This window comes from Lingula anatina, chromosome 8, assembly GCF_051362555.1.
Source record: "Lingula anatina isolate TDL-2025a chromosome 8, LinAna3.0, whole genome shotgun sequence".
Taxonomy (NCBI): domain Eukaryota; kingdom Metazoa; phylum Brachiopoda; class Lingulata; order Lingulida; family Lingulidae; genus Lingula; species Lingula anatina.
Genome location: NC_141774.1, coordinates 14,033,174 through 14,055,901, shown reverse-complemented (window position 1 = coordinate 14,055,901; position 22,728 = coordinate 14,033,174). Strand labels below are relative to the sequence as shown.

At 35.9% G+C, this 22,728-nt stretch overlaps 1 long non-coding RNA gene across 1 annotated transcript; it reads left to right on the top strand.

Moving 5' to 3' along the window:
- The first annotated feature begins 16,854 nt into the window (after positions 1 to 16,854).
- Positions 16,855 to 19,121, top strand: LOC106181635 (uncharacterized). Its single transcript, XR_001240231.2, has 2 exons — positions 16,855 to 17,772; positions 18,221 to 19,121. It is a non-coding gene; the product is annotated as an uncharacterized LOC106181635 (long non-coding RNA).
- The last annotated feature ends 3,607 nt before the right edge of the window (positions 19,122 to 22,728 follow it).

The window sequence follows — 22,728 nt, the reverse complement described above, 5'->3', positions numbered from 1 at the left end:
CCCTCAAATCCAAGATGGCCACCAAAAACCATTTTGAAATTGGGCATAATTCGCTATTTTGAAACTATATGTATTACATCTTTGTAAATGAGTAATACGTCGTTTTATATTATTTTCTTGTGCAGAATACATTATTTGTTTCATCAAGTTTGTGCCTCAAATCCAAGATGACCCTCATACGCCATTTTCAAATTGAGCATTATTCACCATTTTGAAACTATCACACCTTCATAAGCGTGCCATACGTCATTTTTGATTATTTCCTGGTGCAGAATGCATTTTCGGTTTCATAAAATGTAAATAGAAACTTTTATAAGCCTCCAAATAAATATAGGATTCAGTCGCCACATGGGCCTGCAGAATACAGGGTATATGTACAATTAGTAATCCAATTAGTGCAAAACTGCTTTTGCCCGATATATAAAACAAGTGTCAGCAAACAAAATGGCTGCATTAAAGCAAAATAATACATCTTTGACCGCATGAGGATAATTGTTAGCCATAATTTTGATCAAAACCAAGTGTTGGTTGCATGCCGCTATTTTAATAATTTGGTGTAATTTATAACCTTTAAACTGTGGGCTTGTCTTAGGTAAAATGGTACTATTCTGGGGGCTCAAAAGTAATTTTCCGGTGCTAATTTGGTGAGAGAAGATAATAAAAAGGTACCGTAATATAAGGTTGTAAAATAAATTCCAAGATGAGTTTCGTTGAGTCTCTAACAAAAATGTGGAACCCGAACCACATGCTCCAATATATCATCTAGATTTATCTTAAGTGACCATCCACTGAATAATTTAAAGGTAAGCAATAAATATATATACATAGTGGTATTATATTATTAATCTTTTACTGGTCAATGTGAACCAAAAAGCCACATGTACATTTATGTCCCAGTCACTGGGGCTTGCATTTGCATGTTAAATATAGTCCAGAAAATTTGAAGGGTGAAATATGTGTCGTCTTATAATACTATGGAACTTGGTTAGTTGTACTGATGCGAAAATGCCCGTGAAAGACAAGCAAATGGACTTTGCTTTGAAATAGCTCAAGATCTTTCTGCAAAATCATCCAGCAGCTAAAAAAAAAAAAAAAAAAAAAAAAAAAAAAAAAAAAAAAAAAAAAAAAAAAAAAAAAAAACAAGCATGATCAGCTCTGGTAGGCCAATAAGACAACAGCCAGTAAGAATTGAGGTTTTGTCAGTGTCCTATGAGAAGCAGCCAAACAATATATTAAAATCCAGTTTCCAGAGAAACAAATCAATGCATGAGAACATGTCGCATCAGAGGAAAGTGGTATCTTTACACAAAAGAAGGAATCTGCAAAACCAACTAGAAAGCAGCAGCTGCGCAGGTAGGCAAGAGGGATAAAGCAAAAAAGTCGAGGAAGCAACCTCTTTTCCTAGTTGACAGTGCCAGTGATCATTCCTAGCATGATTTGGCCAGACAAGTCATCTCACTACCAATAGAAATCCATAAGACAACTACATAGTTCTCATTGTTTCCAATGGACGAACAAGCACAAAACATCTACAGTATATGACAGCTACACGAAAATTCATCTTGGAATCATCTTAAAATACCTTATGCCTTTGTTATTATCCTCTGTCACCAGAATAACACCGGAAATTAATTACGTACTTCCAAAATAGTATCAATTGATGTATTACGATCATATATAAAAGTCCAACAGCTCAAAAAGGTAAATTATGCCATCATTTTAAAATAGTGACAGGCTCTTGGCTATGAACAACAGAATAGCTAACAGTAGTCACCATAAAGTCGAATCAGCCATGCTGGTCTCTTGCACTTAATCTATGTCTGGCAAAACCATTTTATAATTGTTATATAACATATTTTTGCACAAATTTGACTTCAAGACGTATACAAGCGAAGGTGCAGACGTAAGCCTGTATTGGTGTTGGAGCCTTGTAATATTTTCTTTTTGTATTATATCTCAGAAGAGATAAGACACGACTTCTACAACACAAATGATAAGAAACGATGTATAACATGCTAGTGTAAGAGCAATAGCTTCAAATTGATGAGTTATGCCTTACCCGTATTTCAAAATTGTGACTGGCGGCCATCTTGGATTTGAGGATCAAAATGACTACCAATTGTCTCCAAAGCACCAAGTATGTGTTCTTTACCTTTTTTGCCATTTTGGTCTTTGACGCTTGTTTCAAGCTCTTTGGGATTTAATAAAACATTTTGTACTAATTAGACTACATGGCACATGTAAGTCTATTTGACAACTTAAGCCTACATGCATATTGATTTTGGAGGCTAAAATAGTTTGTACTCACATTTCATGAAACAGATAATGTATTCTGCAACAGAAAATAATATAAAACGACTTATTACTCATTTACAAAGATGTAATACATATAGTTTCAAAATAGCGAATTATGCCCAATTATGCCCATCTTGGATTTGAGGGATAAAACGGCCACAATGGCCTCCATAATGGTAAAAATGTGTTTTTTTGCTCATAATATAGTCCAATAGCGATGGTATATAACAAAAAAATTGCATTGAGATATATTTGAATACGGGTTATTAATATCCATGGTTTTGCAGCGTTCACACATATCTTGGTAGGCACTTAAAACACCCTCTTTGTTCCTTCAAATCATCTACTATCACCATAACAATATCAAAAATGACTTTTGCACCCCCAAAATAGTAAGAATCGATATTTATATCAAGTATAGTTAGACCAAACGCTTCAAAATTCAACATAAAATAGCAAAATTATGTCCACTTTCAAAATGGCGGGTGGCGACCATCTTGGATTTGAGGCACAAAATGGCCACCAATTGCTTCCAAATGATCAAAAATGGGTTCCTTGTCCCTTATTTAGTCAGGTTTGATAATCTATACATGTTTCTAGGCCAAAAATTAATGGAAATATGAAATATTATATATTTTGGCACATAATTTGCATAATTTATGCTAATTAATGTATCGATAGAGGACGTCTCTTTGGATAAAAATTTTTCTTTTGGCCCAAGGAACATTTATGCCAAGTTAGACATTTGTACTACAAAATGCAGCGTTTGGCCATTTTTTGGTCCTTAACAAGCCTACTATCAGAGAAATCTTTGAACTGGCGAGAAAAATTGAAGTGAGGAAGGCAACTTACATAAAATACACAGAATGTTTACGAATTGACGTTTTGTCAAAAATCATTGATTCTTTGGTAAAGCAATAACAACTTGGTCAACGATTAATCGGACAAAATGTAAATACTGAGTTTACGAAGTGTACGATTTTAGATGACACAAGGGTAAAAAAGATTAAGGAAGTACATACACACATTTTTACTGTATAACAAGGTCATAAAGATGAAAATTTAGTTCATTCTGTTGGGTAATAACTTTGTTAATTTGGGTGAGGGTATGGGAACAGACAGGGAACATTGAGCATAATTTAAAGGCACGTACGCAGCTAACAAAGCATTTAGCAAGCTGGTATTTTCTAGCATACAAATTATAGCAGTTAACCGTTTACTTAATAAAATCAATAAATAAAGGAGCGAGTAGACAGACAAATAATCCAATTAATTAAAAAAAAAAAAAAAAAAAAACTCACGGTTTGCAGACGAATAGACAGGCGCATTGTGGTGACGTCACCTTCTGTTGTGTTCACCCTATTTCCTTTCCAGCTAGCACTTGCTCCTGCCTCAGCCTTGTTTCTTACGTTTACGTCAGGTATAGTCAAATCGAAAGCTTCTGCCTTGAGCCTCACAATACCCTCGCTGCCGCTGGACTGACAATCGCGCTCAATGAAGTGCCCGGCAATTGGCGAGATTTTATATCCTGATGTCTAGTATGGACTATTTTTATCCAAGCCTTCAATTATGTGATTTTTCCATGGTATCAAAGTTGTATCCATCTGTGATTTGCAAGTCAGCGTGGCATTTGATCCAATGTGGGTGGCTCAAATTCATGGTACACTCTATGTGTGCTAGTACACGCCAAAATGTACTAAAATATCTGTCTGGCTTATGTTCAGGTGTGTAGAGTCTTTTTTTCCTAGACGTGCGGCAGCTTTGAAACTGTCGCCAACGTTAACAATAATTAAAAGCTAACCTGTCCTTTCTTTCAAAATATTTTGATAACAAGTTAACCATGCCGTGTGTAATGTAAATATTTCACTGGAGAATATCAAACCTTTACCTTGTTTGAACTATCAGAACATAGTTTTTGGGCTCAGTATGTGTTTGGTACACGTATCGCAATCTTCCTTCCTGGCAGCATTTGAGGCCGTACTGTGCACGCTAATGTGGGCGTATATATGAGGTCAGGAGCTCAGTGCCGCTGATATGAGGTCAAGAGCTTAGGGAGCGTCTCATAGCAAATTTTATTTTTTGCTGCCTAAAGCGAAAGGGAAAAAGAAACTCTCTGTTTTGTCACAAAGATCAGAAAAATGGTTAAGTGCCGGTAAGCCCCATTAATCTTTTCCTTATGCTGTTGAAAGGTTGGTAGAATGCCATCAATAAAGTGAATAGGTTATCACAGTAAACTATGTGTGTTTTGTTGTTTCATGTCAGTTTAAAATTGAATGACGTCATCGTGTTTTATACATATACGAGTTACAACTTGGACATGGCAACTATACACTATAAAGACAAAGCGATCAAAATAAGGGGCTAGCTGCAAGAAATTATCAAAATAATGAAATAATGCATGATAACAATTTCTCCTTGCAATTGTCAAATTATGAGTCTTTGTGAAGGTCCCGCGAACATGCGCAGTTTGGTATTTATAGCCATTCGCCAATCCATCCCTTTCAAAGCAGAAAACACCTGTTGTATTACTTCGCTAGATTATCAGTTCTCTGTAACTAGGAACAGCAATGTAAGTAAATATTCACGTGTAATGAGTCATTTATGAAATGAAGGCTGAAAACAGTAATTTGCGCAAAGAGACTGTCTGGTGCTAAAGAAACGGATAAATACATGTAGTTTTTGTTTAACTGTTAAATTCATAAAGCGTTAAAGTCGATTTCGCACACATCAAGAACATTACTGCATCTATATTTTATAAATAGCCAATAGTCTAAAATATTATTAATTTGGTGTGTTTTAGAGTTTTTGATTGTATATATGATATTATTATTTTTTTGAAATATTTCTTGGCACGAAGACAAAGCACTAAATCGTGGAGGAGACAGAGAGAAAATAATAAAACGCCTATTTTGAAACCGGACAAACTCTTTCCAGCAGGCTTGTTTATCATTCCTTTTCCCTCTGTCAATAAAAATATGTCTCTGCTTTCAGTAAGGTTTTGATTTTATTTTGCTGACTGTCTTTACCGCGGTTTGTTTGATAGTTCAGTTTTTCATAATTCATGGTGTAATCATTTTTCAGGGCGACCACCAAAGCCTACAACGTAATTGTCGTTGGCTATAAGGGGCAAGGGAAGTCTGCAACTGTAAAGAAATTATCCGAGGACCCTTATTATAAGGAAAAAGATGGCAAAATTACACACACGGAATTCAGGCTCAACGAACCGAGCTTTTGCACTGTCCATCTTATGGACACACCTGGTTTAGGCTCGCTGTCCACAAGTGACAATAAGACATTGTCCAGAATATACAATGAAGCCAGGTCTCTGAAGCAAGTGGACTCTATATTGATTGTGTTTAAATTGGGCCGAATAAAAAATACTCAAATAGAATCAGTAAATCAGTTACGCGAAATATTGGGACACAATTTCCCCAAGAAAAGTATCATTGTGCTTACATTTGCTGATGTCATAAACCAGAAAAACACTTCCATCGAAGAATTTATCATGAATTCGCCAGAGCCATTTCTGAATCTTTATAACGAATGTGGCCAACGAATATTGTGTGTAGAAAACAGAAACCGGGAAGACCGAGATACGAAACAAGAAGAGTTAATGGAGCTGATAAAATCTGTTGAAATGGTACCGTATAAAGTTCCCGATGCTGAAACGGTAAGGCTCCCCAATTCCGTTATATATATAATAACATTGCTTGATTATCTTTTTAGAAGTTGTTAATGTTAATATCGTATACATTTTGCAGATCATGATTTTAAGCAAAAATGAAAAAGATTCGTATAAAAGGACTACGTATCTTTCCCATCTTGATTTTCTCAACGAAAAAAAAAAAAAAAAAAAAAAAAAAAAAACAGAAAAAAACGGTGCTTTTATGGAAAGTTATGGTCAGCGTTGATAAAAAGGGGGATCAAAACCCTGGATCCATTACCATATCCGCGCCTAATATTTGAAACTAATGGGTCAGGTAAATAAGATTTACAAATCCATTTTTTTTAGGTTATTGGATTATAATTTGGATAAATAAACAAATATAATTTAATTATTTAACAAAAAATGCATAGTTGTGTTGAAAAAGAAGCAGTGAATGTATGTAATTGTGCAGTACAGTCGTCTTTATCAAATCGCATCCTACTGTGAAAAGACTTTTCCATGAAAAAAAAATGTGCACCCACAAGCAGGAATTTTGACACAGTTGTGGAGAATGCAACTTTAATCCATTTTGGATATATGGGCATGTCTGCAAATTTCAATATCATCGCCACAATTAACTGGGTACGAATGAAATATCACTATCTGATTCTATAGTTGAATAGAAGAAACATTAAAAAAAATCACACATTATGCAGCAGTATGGTGAATTCATCAAGCACCTAAAACTACAATAAAACTGAATATTGGAACAGTTGTTGAGAACAGGTTTATAGATACTTTTGAAAGTATGGGCATGTTTGAAAAATTCCAGTTTGTCTGTCGATTTTTACATGGCTACCACAAATACCCTTTCTGGGTGAAAGTTAACATAGTCTGTTAATGACTTGAGATATCATTTACTGTTGACAAAATACTATGGAATGAAAGTAGTATCAATATCTGCTCCTTTAGGTTTCGAAATTCCAAGATGACTTCCAAAAGTCAGTGGACCCCATGTATTGTATTTCATTGTTTTGTAATCACCTGCGAATAAGAATCTGGGATTTGCAACTACCTGTACGAGCAGCATATTTATACATATGTTAAAACCATGTTAAAGTATTCTACTGTCTTTGAAAAATAATACCGACCATGTTTCATTTATTGTCTTTTCTCTGACAAAATAATACTTTTGCCAAATCAACATATGTAGTTTTGCACTTTGCCCTAGGTTTTCATTAAGATCATTTCCCAGTTTGGGTATCTACTTTAATCACATTCATAATTTGGACTCCCCGATTTTAAGGAAAACTATAACTAAAATGGTGTAAAACATCAACACGGGATAGCATTGCCATACGGATATCATTATCCAAAGCATAACATAGTGTCCTATGGACTGTTAGCTTGGGGAAAGAGAGCATTGTCAACCATTGAAATTAATATCAGAGTCAACGAAGTATGCAGTGTTTGCGGGAGATTGCTTTTTTCAGTCCATATGATAACGATTTATTGCAATGGGTAGTGTCATCTATAACATTATTTAGTGCTGATGAAACTGCTCCCTGTGGTGTACCAATTTTGTCTTTTGGATATGATTTTTCAGCTACCCTGTATATGCAGATCAGTGGCTATTCACAATATATAGATGATGAGAGGAAGGATTTTTAATCACCATTTCTCACCAAATGTTCACTAGTATAGCAAAAATGACAAATGATCGAACATACAGGTCCTAACAATTTGATACCCTCTACCAGGGCGACATATTGATTTTTCCACAGATATTCACAGATACACTGATGTTCATAAGTTTAGCAACACCCCGATTATTCAAAAGTTTCTTCTATCATGATCATCATTTCATTTGTTATTGGGATTATGCATATTTCTTTCATATTTTATAAATAACTTCTTCAAGATGAATATTTCTGTTAAAGAAATACACTACATAGCTCATTCTAATAATCAAAATAACTTTATTAACCAAATGGTTCCAAAATATGCCAAACCATGTGTCTAAAAGAATGCTCACACAGCAAAATGTATGAAGTTTAATCAATATTAGAATTAGTTTTAATAAAAGAAGACTGTAGATAATAGATGATATATCGTCTATTATGCAATAAATATCGGATGTGCCTTCCCTGCTTTTGAACAACAGCTTCACATAGTTCCCTGCAACCTGCCACCAAACTGTCAATTTTGCTTTGGTAGTGGGTTATATTCCTCAGTTACTGCCTGCTGGAGCTCTTCTATGTTTCCGACTTTAGGTTGTTGTCTCTCATTTACTGCTCTGTTTTTCATATCCTAAACATGTTCGATTACAATGAGAACTGGTAAATATGCTGGCCAAGCCAATGTGGGATACTGTGATGTTGCAGCTCGTCTTGCACGAACCACGTGCTTTATGGATGGGCGAATTGTCCTGCACCAAAATGATTTTTCTTCCTGGATTTGCTTGTATGTGTGATTCTATGCGCCCCAATGGTATTTCGTCTCTGTATCGGTGACCAGTGAACCCTTCCTTGAATGACGTACAGTGGCAATTTTTCATCATAATAGAAACCGCACCATACTATGACGGATACTCCGCCACCCAAAACACGTGGGGGAACACAATCACCCTGAAACGCTTGATTTGGACCTCTCCAGACTCTTAGCTGACCATCTGCATACATCAAAGTGAATTTGCTCCCGTCAGTCCGCGGGAACTTGGTCGTCGGTGGCTATTTACGAGGTCTTTTTGATGGAAGTGCAGCTTCTAAAATATGCCTTTTGACAGTTAGACTACTGATTCGAGCTCTTCCTAATTCAGGCCAGATGTTTCCCAGTTGTTTGGCCGACATTAATAGGTCCTAGTGGCATAGTCGAACCAAACATATCCTATCTATTGCGTCGGTTAATATCGGTTTACCAGAAAGAGGCTTGTCCAATATATGATGAGTTGGCGCCATTTTGCTACCATCTTGGACACTTGACTTGGTGCTACTTTCTGTTGCCTTACATTTTATCTCTTTGGCACCCCAGCACGATGGCTTCCTATTATTTATCATCTGATTACCTCTTTGAATCTTGTTTGAAGGGATAATATCTCTTCATATGAGATCTATATTTCACAATAAAACATTGTGAATAACTCATAGAAATATAATATATTCTGTTTTGCCACAAAAACGGCAGTTATAGCTATTATTCTACTATCTGAGCTTGTCTTGAGACCACGTAAACTCCATTGATGGTTATACTCTGTTAAAATCTCTAAAAAGATTTTGACAAAAAGCCAAACTTTTTAGGAAAAAACCAGGGACTAACTTTGAATGTAAAAATGGATTCATTAACCATTGGTAAGTATATGGGAAAATTGTTGTTTACTCCAGGAAAATTCATTTTTTGGCCGAAACGAAGAGTTATTATCCCTTTAACCAATTTTACAAACTGTGCCAATGAAATTAGCCAAACTGGAAGCTCGGATCGATCCGCATGGCAAACTCCGCCCAAACTGTGTTTTGCGCAAGTGGTGCATATTCTGCCTTGTCCAACATTAAATAAAACTCAGATGTTACGTTCCATTAATTCAAAGTAAGGACAATATAGTAATATCTAGCTACAGTACAAATTTTCCTTCAATGAAAAGCTTGGTTGCTGAGAAATTTGAGAAATAAGAAGGTGTTGCTTAACTTATGAGCATCATTGTATGTCTATAGATAAATAACCAGTCATTTTTGTCTGATGTCGCTCCAGCCAAAAATGTCCACAATAATAACTGCGGTCCTGGTAGAGGGTAACAATTTGATGCGGTTTATAGAAAAAGTACTGAATACAGGGATACAGCTGCGCTTGGAACCATCGTACGAGGTTATTTAGTGCTTAAAAATGCTCTAAGAAATTGGTTCAGTACATTTGAATTTATGGCTACCGAAAATACAGTGAAAAGAAAATTTCAAAAGCAGGACACTTGTTGATGCATGCTCTTTTCAAAAGCTGCATTCTAGGCCTCAGACGTCGTGCACTTAAGAGGAAGTAGGCACCAAACTTTGGTTTTCATTTGCGTACTCAGGCCTACCCAACTACCAGACTCGGCACCTAAGGATCCTAAATTAACCGGTATATCGGACCATGCTACCCGTTTTCAAGGTGTGTGTCAGATCGCATTTCGTAGTATCATACCCCAGAACAAATTTTGTAGCACGACTGCGGGCTCATCCACGCTCGGCTGAACAACCTTAAACTGTACTCTTACTTTAGAGTACTCTATTTTATTGTCTCTATGGGGATATATGGGGACTTTACGACATTCGGTTTGAATGTTTTAACCACTTTTGATAGGGCTTTTTTGCATTGTATTAGATTAATGTGGCAGTCTAAGGTGCATCTAGGTGGCTTTCAAATTTATGCACCCGGTTTTAAAATCACATAGCGATTTTACGACAATCGTTTACTATCCAATCAAGGTGACAGCCGAGCATGCCAGGGCTCATCCTGTCGGTGTTCTGGCTGATACTCCGAAATGCGATCTGACACACACCTTGAAAACGGGTAGTGTGGTCCGATATACCGGTTAATTCAGGATCCTTAGGTGCCGAGTCTGGTAGTTGGGTAGGCCTGGTACTCGGTTATTTGATAAGTTGCGGAATTATATTCTCAGATAACTGAACATGATGATAAAAGATCGTATCCTTTAGAAACATAAGATACGATATATAAAGCTTAGAAAATCCAAGGTGTATTCTGATAATTGTACCAGGAAATTAGGGCAATATGATCTTTAAAAGGTAAAAAAAAACATCGGTGTTCCGGCATTTTTTGCCTTCAGGTAACCACATTGGGACAATCCAGAATAGAAGCAATGGGGAGTGTTTGCTTATCCGGATAACATAACTTTCACCGTTAACTCCGACCACATTTGTTCGTAGTAATGCGTGCAATTGCAAACTGTGGTGAGGAGAGTCAGCGGTGATACAAGTCTTCTTTAGAAGCTTAAGAAGACAGAATCTATGTGGGTTCACATTAATAACTTTCACCTATGCACTACCACACTATTATCCTTTTTAGAAGTTGTCACTTATTCATGTAAACTGATGCTTTTTGGTCAAACACTTGACCAACCTCTCTTGGTATTTTTTTTTTTTTTGGGGGGGGGGAGGGGGGGGGAGTGGATTACACGTTAGTAGGTATAGCTTTCCGCAAATTCTGAGAAAGCTGAGGGAAGCAAAGCTAAAACTATGCACATTTAAACGAATGATAATTATTTTAACAAATAAGTAGAATGTGGAATTATGTGGCATTCCAGTCCCTTGTTTATTAAAAATGGACAGAAGTAAATGATACTAATTAAATCTTGATAGCTGTTATCATCTCTTGGAAAATTACGTAATAGGTTGATCACCCATATATTTCTATAATGTGCAATACCTACTTTACAAAATATCATTGGTTAAAAAATGTTGACATTTTTCATTTCCTGTGGCAAATATAGAATCGCCACATGCAGTCCTTTTGACGATCATGTTGGATTTTAATGGAACTAAAGTAGAAGATTTTGATAGCTCATTTATACTATGGTGTCTTCTAACCAAAAACTTCAGATTATTATAAATTATAAAGCAGAATTCTGATGTGTTTGGGGGCAATATTGGAATTTTCAGGAATGCCCTTCTATCTAAATGCCTAACATCCTGTTCTCTTCAAATTTTCATGCTTGTAGTTTTTTAAAACTTAAAAGTGCATAATGAAATCATCATACTGCTGCATGTTTTGAATGAATGGACTACATTTTACTTTTTCGTTTTAGATTTCTATACACCTGAAGAAGTATTTATTGACATCTCACTTATATCATAGTATTTTTGGAGAAAAATGGTTATCAGAAGCTGTAATGGGACTACATACTTGACATTTTAATTTGAAATGGTATTCGTGGCGGCCATATTGGATTTTGCGGCCATGTTGGAATTTTTCAAACATGCCTATACTTCAAAAATAGTTCTCTACAACTGTGCCAAATACGATGCTTGTAGTTTGTGCGTGATGAATTCACTATTCTGCTAAATACCTTGAATTGTTGGATTTTTTTTTTAAACTATTGGATGTCATTTTGGATTTCTATACATCTAAGAAGCCGGTATAGATATGGTATTCTTACCACGCTGTTTTCTTATTTTCCAACCATTCAATGATGCATTTAGCCATTTAAGAGCTACATAGTTGAGGTTAATTTGAAAGGGTATTTGTGGTGGTCATATTGGATTTGGCGACCAAGCCGATCATTATGGAATTTTTCGGACATGCCCATTTATCCAGATTTGCTTAAAATTTCATTTTCTACAATTTGCCAAATACCATGCTTGTATGTAAAATATTTCATCAAATTGCTGGACTATACGTCAGTTACGGCTGTATTTTACTCAGATCAATTTCGGCCACTTGGATCTAAATTGTTTTGGAGAGGCTCTATCGGTTCTGGTACTACACCTGTGAATGTTTATCATGACATGTTAAACGTTACCCTCTACCGGGGCGCATATGGTTTCTCACAAGTTATTCACAGGTATGTATATAAATAGACAGTCATTTCGTTCTCTGTCACCCTGTGATGAAATCCTAAAGCTGATTGCATGGCTGGTAATTGGCGTTGTCACTTAACAGGCCCAATTAGCAAGGTTTATCTGCTAGATCAACAGGCTTGGAGGATGATATTTATACAACTTTAATGAATTGAAAATGCAAGTTGCAAAAAAAAAAAAAAAATTGTTTCTCAAGTATAATTGCGTATGATTACTAATGCCGTTAATGTTTCCACTTTACCCTATACGAGCATTTGTAATTGACACCCTATTACTTGGTTTTATGTGAAAGATATGAGAGTAAAACTCAATTTGCCACTGTGACGTATTTATGCATCAATTTTTTTAAGTAACTGAAACTATTTGAAATAATATAGAGATAGAATCGGGATGGGAACGGGGTTGCCGCGACATCCTAGACTGAATTTGATGTCTGCCCCTGGGGTGGATGATTTATAGTTAATATACATTGCAATTCCGTAATCTCCCCCTAGAGCACAAAATAAGTTTTTTAATAGATTCCTTGACCTTCATTAAATAAAGGGTTATATCTTTTTAGCGCTGTGTGCTGCCCTTCTCTGCATTTCCCAAGGATCCATTCACATTCATAATTAAAGGTTTATGAATCATCAGCATTTTATTCTCCCCTACATCTGGTCAGCTGACCATTTCAATTCATCCAGTTTTAATAAACTTGAACGAGAGTGGGAGTGAGTAATGTTACTCCCCCGCCACACACACACACACACACACACACACATGCACACACACACACACACACATGCAATGGCGGATTGGGGGGGGGGGTTAAGGGGGGGCGACCCTCCCTTTGATTTTTGAAAAAAGTCACACCAATGAACCTTTCTTGAAATTAGAATTTTGACTAGCTGGATCATACCCTGTATTTCCAAAAGGCACCGTTTTCCCTTTAAGGGGCCGTTCAGAATAGATGATCCGAGTACTAACTGATCTGCCTACTAAACATGGCCAACCCCACTTCAAAAGTGATGCCACTGATTCCTGATGATCTTCCTCCCTGCACGCGAAGCATCTATTCTTAATGGCTCCTCAAATACTAATTTTTTCGCTGCCCTCCACTGGGCCCCGATCCCCTCTCCAAGGGGGGGATAGGCTTCGTATCCGTGGAGTATGTAGTAAATAATGCACTGTCCACGAGCTCGATATCACGAATGCAGGCCGAGCGTCAGCGAGGCATGCTATCGTGGATATCGGGCGAGGGGGTAACAGTGCATTATTTGTCATACACCCAAACCCCCTAACTTTGAATAGAACACGCTGATATCACCGCGCATGGAGTGATATCAAAGAATGGACTTTCCCCGCGTATACCGCCTAATTGCGGTCACCGTCCAATCATTTTCATTTACGTGAATGGTTTGTGGTTGCGTGTGTCTTGACAGGGACATGGGTCAGTGGTTTTCTGCGAGTAGTTGGCTAATTTCCTGACCATCTTTCGCACGTGGCAGTCAATCCGTCTCATTCATTATATCGGTCCCTGCAATCCTTTTGTTTAGATATCAGCCCCGCGGTATGTATAGTATATTTAGAGTTGTTACCAATGCCCACAAGTAGGTCATTTTTAACCATCGGGAGAGCTGACCCTTTGCTGTGTGTTGCCGTATGCAGTTGTTATTTCCTTGACAAGGTTAATGGTGTATTAGTGGCAGAACAACAATATATTTAACCAATGAAGTCGCCTGTCTTGAAGTAGTAATGCTTATCCTATGGAGTGGTCATAGTCTTTGAATAATCTTAACAAACGTTTCTTCTTTTTTTTTATCTAATTGTAAATATTCCTATTCTAGGTGAATCGGTGTGAAACATGCTGTAACTGTTGGCGCTTTGTCACTGTTGCTGTTGCCAATAGTTCACGTTCTGGCCCAATTGAACTTGAACTTGAACTGATGCATACAGAATAGCAACATTTTCTTTGACGCCAGGATAGAGGGCACGTTCTCAATAGTGCAATTTAATAAACTGCTGTGCTTCCTTGGTAGTCACATGACAGTCACATGCCACCCGCTGTAGCGCTAAGTGACTGTCACTGTTATTCAATCTCATATTATACTCACCGAGAAGCTTTTGATCTCCTCGATGAGTTAAATACGCCGTAAGGTAATGGTTTAATATCCCGCTCTTATTTTGACGTTCATGATACTTTATTATCGTTACCATTATTTAAAATTGGCTTTTTTAAACGACATTTACCGTTCCCTGGGCAATTTGGAGTGGAGACGCTTTAAGGGGCTGAATTGCTTGGCTTTTAAATATTTTGAAAACCTACCATTTCTACATAAATAGTCCAGCTTTTTAAATTTTAATTTTCCAAGTTATGTTATCATTATTATTATTAAGATAAATAAAATCCAGGGCTTCAAAGGTGTAATGCATAATAATCTTGGTGACATGGGAAAAATATATATACAATATATACAGACTTGACATTTAATATGGAATATTTCACTTTCAAAGGTATACCTTGGTAAAAATGTGTTCTTTTTTCAAAAAAAAAAAAAAAAAAAAAAAAAAAAAACAGATCTCATATTAGATATCTGACTGGAGAAGTGTCTAGTCAGGTGTGTTGCTACCAATTAACTGACTACGTCTGTTGCACTGCTACATTGTGTGATATGCAGTAATTAAATTGGGTAGTGCTCCTTTGGGCTGGTCAAAGCTTGGCTTTGACGAAACATGATTCTGCCAAAAAGGTATCCATATGTCGGCAACTGCTGCATCTAAAAATTTGAAATTTGGCATGCAAGCGGTCGGTTTGCAATGCATAAAATGACTTAAGCAGTGTTTTAAAAATTGTTAATCTGTGCCAGAATGGAGCGAAAAAGACATTGCCAGACGGACTTGTGTCACAAGGAATTATCCGCACAGTTTTATTGAGTTATGCCAAAACTGATGTACCTACACAGAGGCCACGCCCAATGTATCTAAATCTTACCACCACTGTGCAGGACCCACTGTCCTTCTGGATATGCTGCTGCAACTGAACAAAAACCACCTAGACTGTTCAGAATGAGGGGCAAATTGTCACCAAAACGCGTTTTTGAAGGTACTTAACGAACACCAAACTGGTTTCAGCAGGTTAAGATACAAGACGACCTCTGAGGAAGACACTGTAAACAGCAAAACAGCGTCGTCTGTTTCTCTAATGAATTGGGGGCCATGACCGTTTCTGGGTAGAACACTGCAACTGTGTGTCTTTCTTTATTGTGGTCAGATTTCACCTGTACTGCCCAACTGGTCAAAACAGAGTATACAGACATCCCGAAGAGGCCTTTGACGAAGCGTGTGCTGCTTCTAAAGTGACTAGGGTCATTGACAGCTCAAGTACTGGGAGTTGATACCACATTGGTGTCCAAACACCAATGGTACTCATCGACGAAAACCTGAACCAGATCAAGTAAAGAACCAATGTGGTATCATTTGATACTGGGCACCTTAGGAACTGTTTTCGGTTGCACGATGAGATTGCGGTTCACACAGAGCAATTTTAATAGCAGATAACTTACAGAACCAAGGGAATGAGCAGCTACCTTGGTCATCAAAATTGCAACTTTTGAACCACATAGACAATATGTGGTTGGGTCATTACTCGCCGAATCAAAATGTCCTACAACAAAACTGAACCAAATTGATCAAGTTTTGACCGTTGCCTGAAGTTTTATTCCCGATTAATCTCTAAAAACCTATCCCAAAGAATGCCTGGTCGCTTGAAAGCTCTGGTAGCGGCCAGATGAGGTCAGGCGTAATAGCAACTGTTGCTGTGACTAGACACTAATATGATGGTCCTTAGTGGGACCTTTAAAGACAAAAGTTTGGAAAATATGGAGCTCTAAAATATCGCTTTCAATGGTTGTCGTATGGCTGAGAGTAGGCAATGTATTTTTGATTGGTTCACTGGCGAATTCAATTAATGAACTGATGTCAAAATGACAATAAATAGATTATTTAAAGTTATTAAGACACGACCGTAGTCCTTATTTTCATTTATCAGTCAGCAAAACAGGAAAAAAGCTGATGATTTTTGATTTGGAAAAAACATTCCATATTAAGTGTGTGTCCACGAGAAAACCAGCCAAAATGTAGAAAATGCGGCAAGGCGGGGGTGAACGGATTTACACTATATTTGGTGTGTTTGAACTTTTATATGAACAATATCTGAGGCTGCAATATTTCCTGAAAAAAATCCCTACCTACAGAGATATGGGCAGTCACAATTTGGGGGGTTAATCAACCAAAAATTCATCTGAAAAACAGGGTTATATTGATTGGCCTTACAGTTTATACAGGTGTCACTTAATGAATCAGTTTGGTGATATGTTATAACCTAAAGATAGGGGATTAAAATGATATACACTTTTTTCACCCTCTTTGTTTCCATGGTAACAAACTAAACGTTTTTCTCAGGGCTACGAACCGCATGATTTGAACACCCCCCTTTTATTTTGACAATATCTTCATCTTCCCAGGTCTTTGGGGTAAAGCGTGTTCAGGACTAACAGATAACTCATTAATCTATTTATACATTAAATCAAAACTTACTGCTGTTCTACAACTTGTCCGTTGTAAGAGATAGAACATGACCTAATTCCTTCATTTTTCGTAAATATATCCGGACTTATATATCGGTGCACTCAACTTCAGCTATCTCTTTCAAGTCAACAAATGGTTTAAAACACTGTTAGTTGAGCTTTATATCTTCATTTTACCTATTCTAATTTTTTTCTGGTTAAAACAAGCATCTAACACATTTTAAAATCATGTGAAACTAATGTACTAACGACAGAACAACACAGCGTGATTATCCAACATGGCGGAAAGCGCAGACTGTTTCTTTGCAAATCTTCCTCACCGAAGTCGTATGTCATGTGGTTTATACTCTGTCTACAGATATGAAAAAACATGTAGTGTATTGAAAAACTGCAACAGAGATATACAGTCATCTTTGTCGCGTTTACGTGAAGCAAAACTGCGTGAGTTACGAAAGCAAACTGATTCTTGTCAGGTGTGGACTCTTTTGTCTCCGATGACCGCAATTGGACATTTTCAAGTATCTTTGGGAAAATGAATGGCTTACACCATGTGACCAGCATAGGGATATGGGCTTGGTTTGTGCTGGAAACCATCCACACAGGGAAAAACGAGCCTATAACGAAATATGTCATGGGATTAACTTGCAGATGTCAGTGTAGACAAAAAGCCATTTGAATATACTGGTACCACTTGCTTCAGGTAAGAAACGGGTTTGTTTGTATTTTAATACAGGTTAAAGGCCAGAAAAAAGGTCACTCAGAAAAATGATCTAGGTGCAATTTTTTAATGGTAAACGGTCCATTTTTTTTCTTCTTTTTTTAAAAGAAAAAATGCCCCCTTTCAAATAATGAAATTTCAGCCTAAGGACCTCTGATAATTCTATCTTTTAAGCTATATTTGTGTAGGTATTTAGGTTGGTTTAAGGGTATATTTGGGTAAAATAAATTTAAGGGTAACAATTGGAGTTAGATTGAAGCTAGGGCTGGTCTTGGCAAAATTGCTAGTCTCATCATAATTTATATTCGAAACCATGTCTTACTTATAAAACATTGACACATGGGATAATAATTTATTTTTCATCAATGTATCAATTAACTTTGAGATAAGTGTTTTCATGTGTCTGTAGTAAGCTATATTTATATTTCAGGCACATTTGAGAGGTGTTATTTGACACAGTGATCTTATGGTCAGCAAAAGAGTCCAAAGCCTTGCAGAAACTGAAACTAGTGTGGAAATGATGGATGTTGTAGAAAGGCATGTATGTAAATGAAAGCCACAATATAACAAATGCTGAGGAGTTGCATGAGGCCTTAGTTTCTGCAGATGGAGTGGAGGGGTGCTCTTTTGCTGCCATTTTCTACAACCAGCTAGACAGACATCTTCTAAACCTGCGTGGACTGGAGTGTCCAATTACAACAATTTGGCTTTCTTGATTCCTTCAACATGAGAAAAGGTGTCTCTCTTCCTTGAGCAGTTTTAATATGAGTAATACTGATGTTAAAGTTAATTTGGGTTTTTCTGAGGCAAATGTGCCAACTGGGACTATACCGAGAGAACTCCACCCTCTTGAATATCTCACTGAGTTACACAATGGATGAGCTTTAAAGTCATATAAACCTTTGAAACTATATTCAAATAAAGTAAAGGAGTTTTTACTGAAGGAGTTTAGAAGGGCACAAGAAACAGGCCAGCAGAACCTAGCATTTGTGAGCATGAAGATGAGATTGAAATGTCAGTAAGGAGGGTTACAGACTATTCAGGAAGAAAAAGTGGCATTTATTTTTGAATGTATTAAAAACTTTGATGTTATGAGCTGTAATGTTTGATATAAAACTGTCAAGATGTTTCATAACACCAGGTTATATTTTGCAGTTGTGTTAGTTTTGCTTTTTGAATAGAAAATTATCTTGTTTTGCTACATTATGCTATAGGTTGTAATGATCACAACTAATGTTGCACTGCTTTGCATGTATTGCTGTATTATAATTTTGTGATTTTTTTATTATTTGTAATTATTCATCTGAGACAAAAATAAACTAATTTGAATATTTTTTAGTTACTGTTTGCTCATAAATAGTCACCAAAAAGTGGTGTGGATGATAAAAAAATTTGTTCTGGCTTTGATCTCATAAATACTATATGGCATATCCTGATCTCTAAATGATAAATATTGCATCAAAAAGAAATCTTTTCTAAACTAAGATTTTAATTTGTATTCACCAAATTGATGATGATGATATATATATATATATATATATATATATATATATATATATATATATATATATATATATTATCATGTAAACTCTCAAGTTAATTGCCAGTGCTTATCCAAAGTAATAGAATCAAAGATTTATTTCCACTTTTTGTCCATGCAAATGAAAAAGTCCATATATGACAATTTACAAAAATGAAGCCCAGTGACCTTGACCTATGACCCACTGACCTGATATTCATTAGTACACATCCACTTTCCATGCTCACCAGCCCTATTAATTTAGTAACAACATTGTAGAGCAAAATGTTTTAATAAATTAATCAAACCCATTGTCTACATAGACTTGAATGAATCCACCACGGTTTTTTGCCTTAAATGCCTCCTAATATGCCTCCATACAACAAATTTGGTTGAAATCCGCTGACCCCCACCTTGCCACCCTGGGCTGGTTCTCTCGTGGACAAGCTCTTAAATATCTAGTCTGTATATATATATATATATATATATATATATATATATATATATATATATATATATATATATATATATATAAAATGTGTGTATATATATATCAGTCATTCTTTGCTAGTGGTGCACTGCAGGGGGGCCATAACAAGAATGTTATTTAAATTTAGATAGCCAACCAAATTCTCATGACATCGTTGTGTATGTTTCAATAACAAATCAAAGAAGCTGCATTAGCAAGGAGGATGCTGTTATAAAAGCAAAATAAGAGAAAAAGCAGAAAATATATCGAAATTACCCTCAAAATGGCGTCCTTTTTTGTATAATTTTGACCCTACCTCTATTTAGGAACAGTTTGTTTAGGGTTTGAATGAATTATTGAAGCAGGGAATACACCTACTGCAAGAAGATATAATAAACACAATGTGCAAATGGTTATTTAAATAAAAATTTATTTGAAGTCACTGAAAAATGATCACAAAATTAGCTTAACTTACGATACATGCGGTGTCCCACCCCGATGAAAATTTCATCTAATCCTATCTTTCCGTATTAAAACTGTTCAATCGTCCAAAGTAGTATGTCGGTTAGTTTGTGTCACGAAATCCATGATAATATCAGTTTTCTTAAGAATTTCACATTTATTGCTCAGCAAGGTCGATTTTTCTTCACCGCGTCCCAATGTAACGTTCGCAACGCTGAAACTTCAGAGATCGATTCTTATCAGACGACTTTAACCCTCAATCACCTTTCAGGGGCCTCGCAGGCCCGGACACATGTATCTTTTGCTCTCTCTTCGTTCGCATGAGGTTTTGAGCCTGTTCCTTTCATGTAATCCTCAAGCAACTTATACCCCATCAATGGATAAATAATTAGTTTTGAAATAATTTACAACATATGTAGAAATTAACTTTTCCAAAAGTTAGTCCCATTTCCTGGAAACCGGGCCTCTGAGGCCCGGTCGCTTGATAATTTTACTTCCACATGGGATAAATAAGTCCATGTTACCTCAAATAGCTTTGCTATAAAATGTTTTACACAAGCAATATCATGTGTGCTATGACTATCAGTATGGTCAATGAAATCTGCCTGTGAAAGATTCAAGACCTGGAGAAATTATTATTTATGAGTATTCAGTCACCTTGGTCACCTGATATGCAGATATCAGTTTAAATCTATCATTATTACATACCTGATAGACTGCGCTACCTTTGCGAAACTTTCCATTTTGAGAAAAAAAAACGTTTTTCTGCATTTTCCATACACAGTGTATACTCATGCACCCAGGTGGAGGTAAAGCGAGCAAAGGGACTGGTGTAACATGAAAATCCGACTCCCCCAGTCAGATTTTCATTATGAAAATCTGACTCCCCATGAAAATTTTACTCCCCCTCCACAAATGTTCATAAATTTTATTTTATTTGAGTATATGACTGTGATATTGTAGTATGTAAAATGGAGGATACTTTGGCACTTTTTTTTAAGTTTGCAGGTGAATATTTTCATGAAAAAAATGTGCACTTAACCGCCCATTGTCTCCCCTTTGAAAAAGCTACTTATTTCATATTGGATGATCATTTCTACATCTTTCCTTTAAATTTACTTTATGAAGATTATATTGGAAATATTTGAAAGTTTGATGGTAAACTATTGGGTGAAAAAAACTAAAAAAAAAACATGAAAAATAGAAAATTAAAAATGTGCATTTTATCACCCAATAACTCCCCTATGAAAAAGCTATTTATTTGATATTTGATGATCATTCTGACATCTTTTCTATTAGGATACTTTATGAAAAATATATTGGAAATATTTAAAAGTTTGATGATAAAATAGTGAGTGAAAGAATGAAAAATAAATCATGAAAATCTTCATTTTTATACCCATGAGATTTGGATTCCCATAAAGAAAAGGACCTATTTTATATTCAGTCACCATACCATTGTTTTCTACATAGTTTGCACAGAGATGTACATTTTGTTATTATTTGAAAGTTTGGTGGTGAAAATTTTGGTGAATATTTTTAAAACAATATTCATCTTACTACCTGTAGGTTTTGCACTTCCATGTCAAAATGCTACATTTTTAACTCAAGAAATTGGCCCCATCGCCTTTTTACTGAATTCTTCTTATATAGCATACCCAGTATTTTACCATTCAAACTTTCAAATATTTCCAATATATTCTTCATTAAGTATCCTTAAAGAAATGATGTCAGAATGATCATCAAATATCAAATAGATAGCCTTTTCATAGGGGAGTCATTAGGTGTTAGAATACAAATCTTAAATTTTTCTTTTTTTTCATGTGTTTTTTTATTATTTTTTTCACCCAATTTTTTAACCATCAAACTTTCAAGTACTTTCAATATATTCCTCATAAAGTATCCTCAAAGAAAAGATGTCAGAATGATCATCAAATATCAAATAAATAGCTTTTTCATAGGGGGGTCCTTGGGTGTTAGAATATAAATCTTTAATTTTTCTTATTTTTTAATGTGTTTTTTTATTATTATTATTTTTTTCACCCAATTTTTTAACCATTAAACTTTCAAGTACTTTCAATATATTCCTCATAAAGTATCCTCAAAGAAAAGATGTTGAAATGGTCATCAAATGTCAAATAAATAGCTTTTTCATAGGGGAGTCCTTGGGTGGTAAAATACAAATCTTTAATTTTTTTTATTTTTTCATGAAAATTTTCACCTGCAAACTAACAAAAAGTGCCAATGTGTCCTCCATTATCCATACTACAAGATCATAGTCATTTACTCAAATTAAATTAGATTTTTGAATGGTTTTTGGGGGGAGTCAGATTTTCATGGTACACCGGGCCTCTGAGGCCCGGTTTCAGGGTTTACGTAGGGTTCCATTTCCTTGTGGATGAGGGTTAAAATGCCGCGTGAAAAGTATACATCGATAGCGATCTTCTTTCATACTCACTAACTGATGACGTCTTACACACGAATGGCT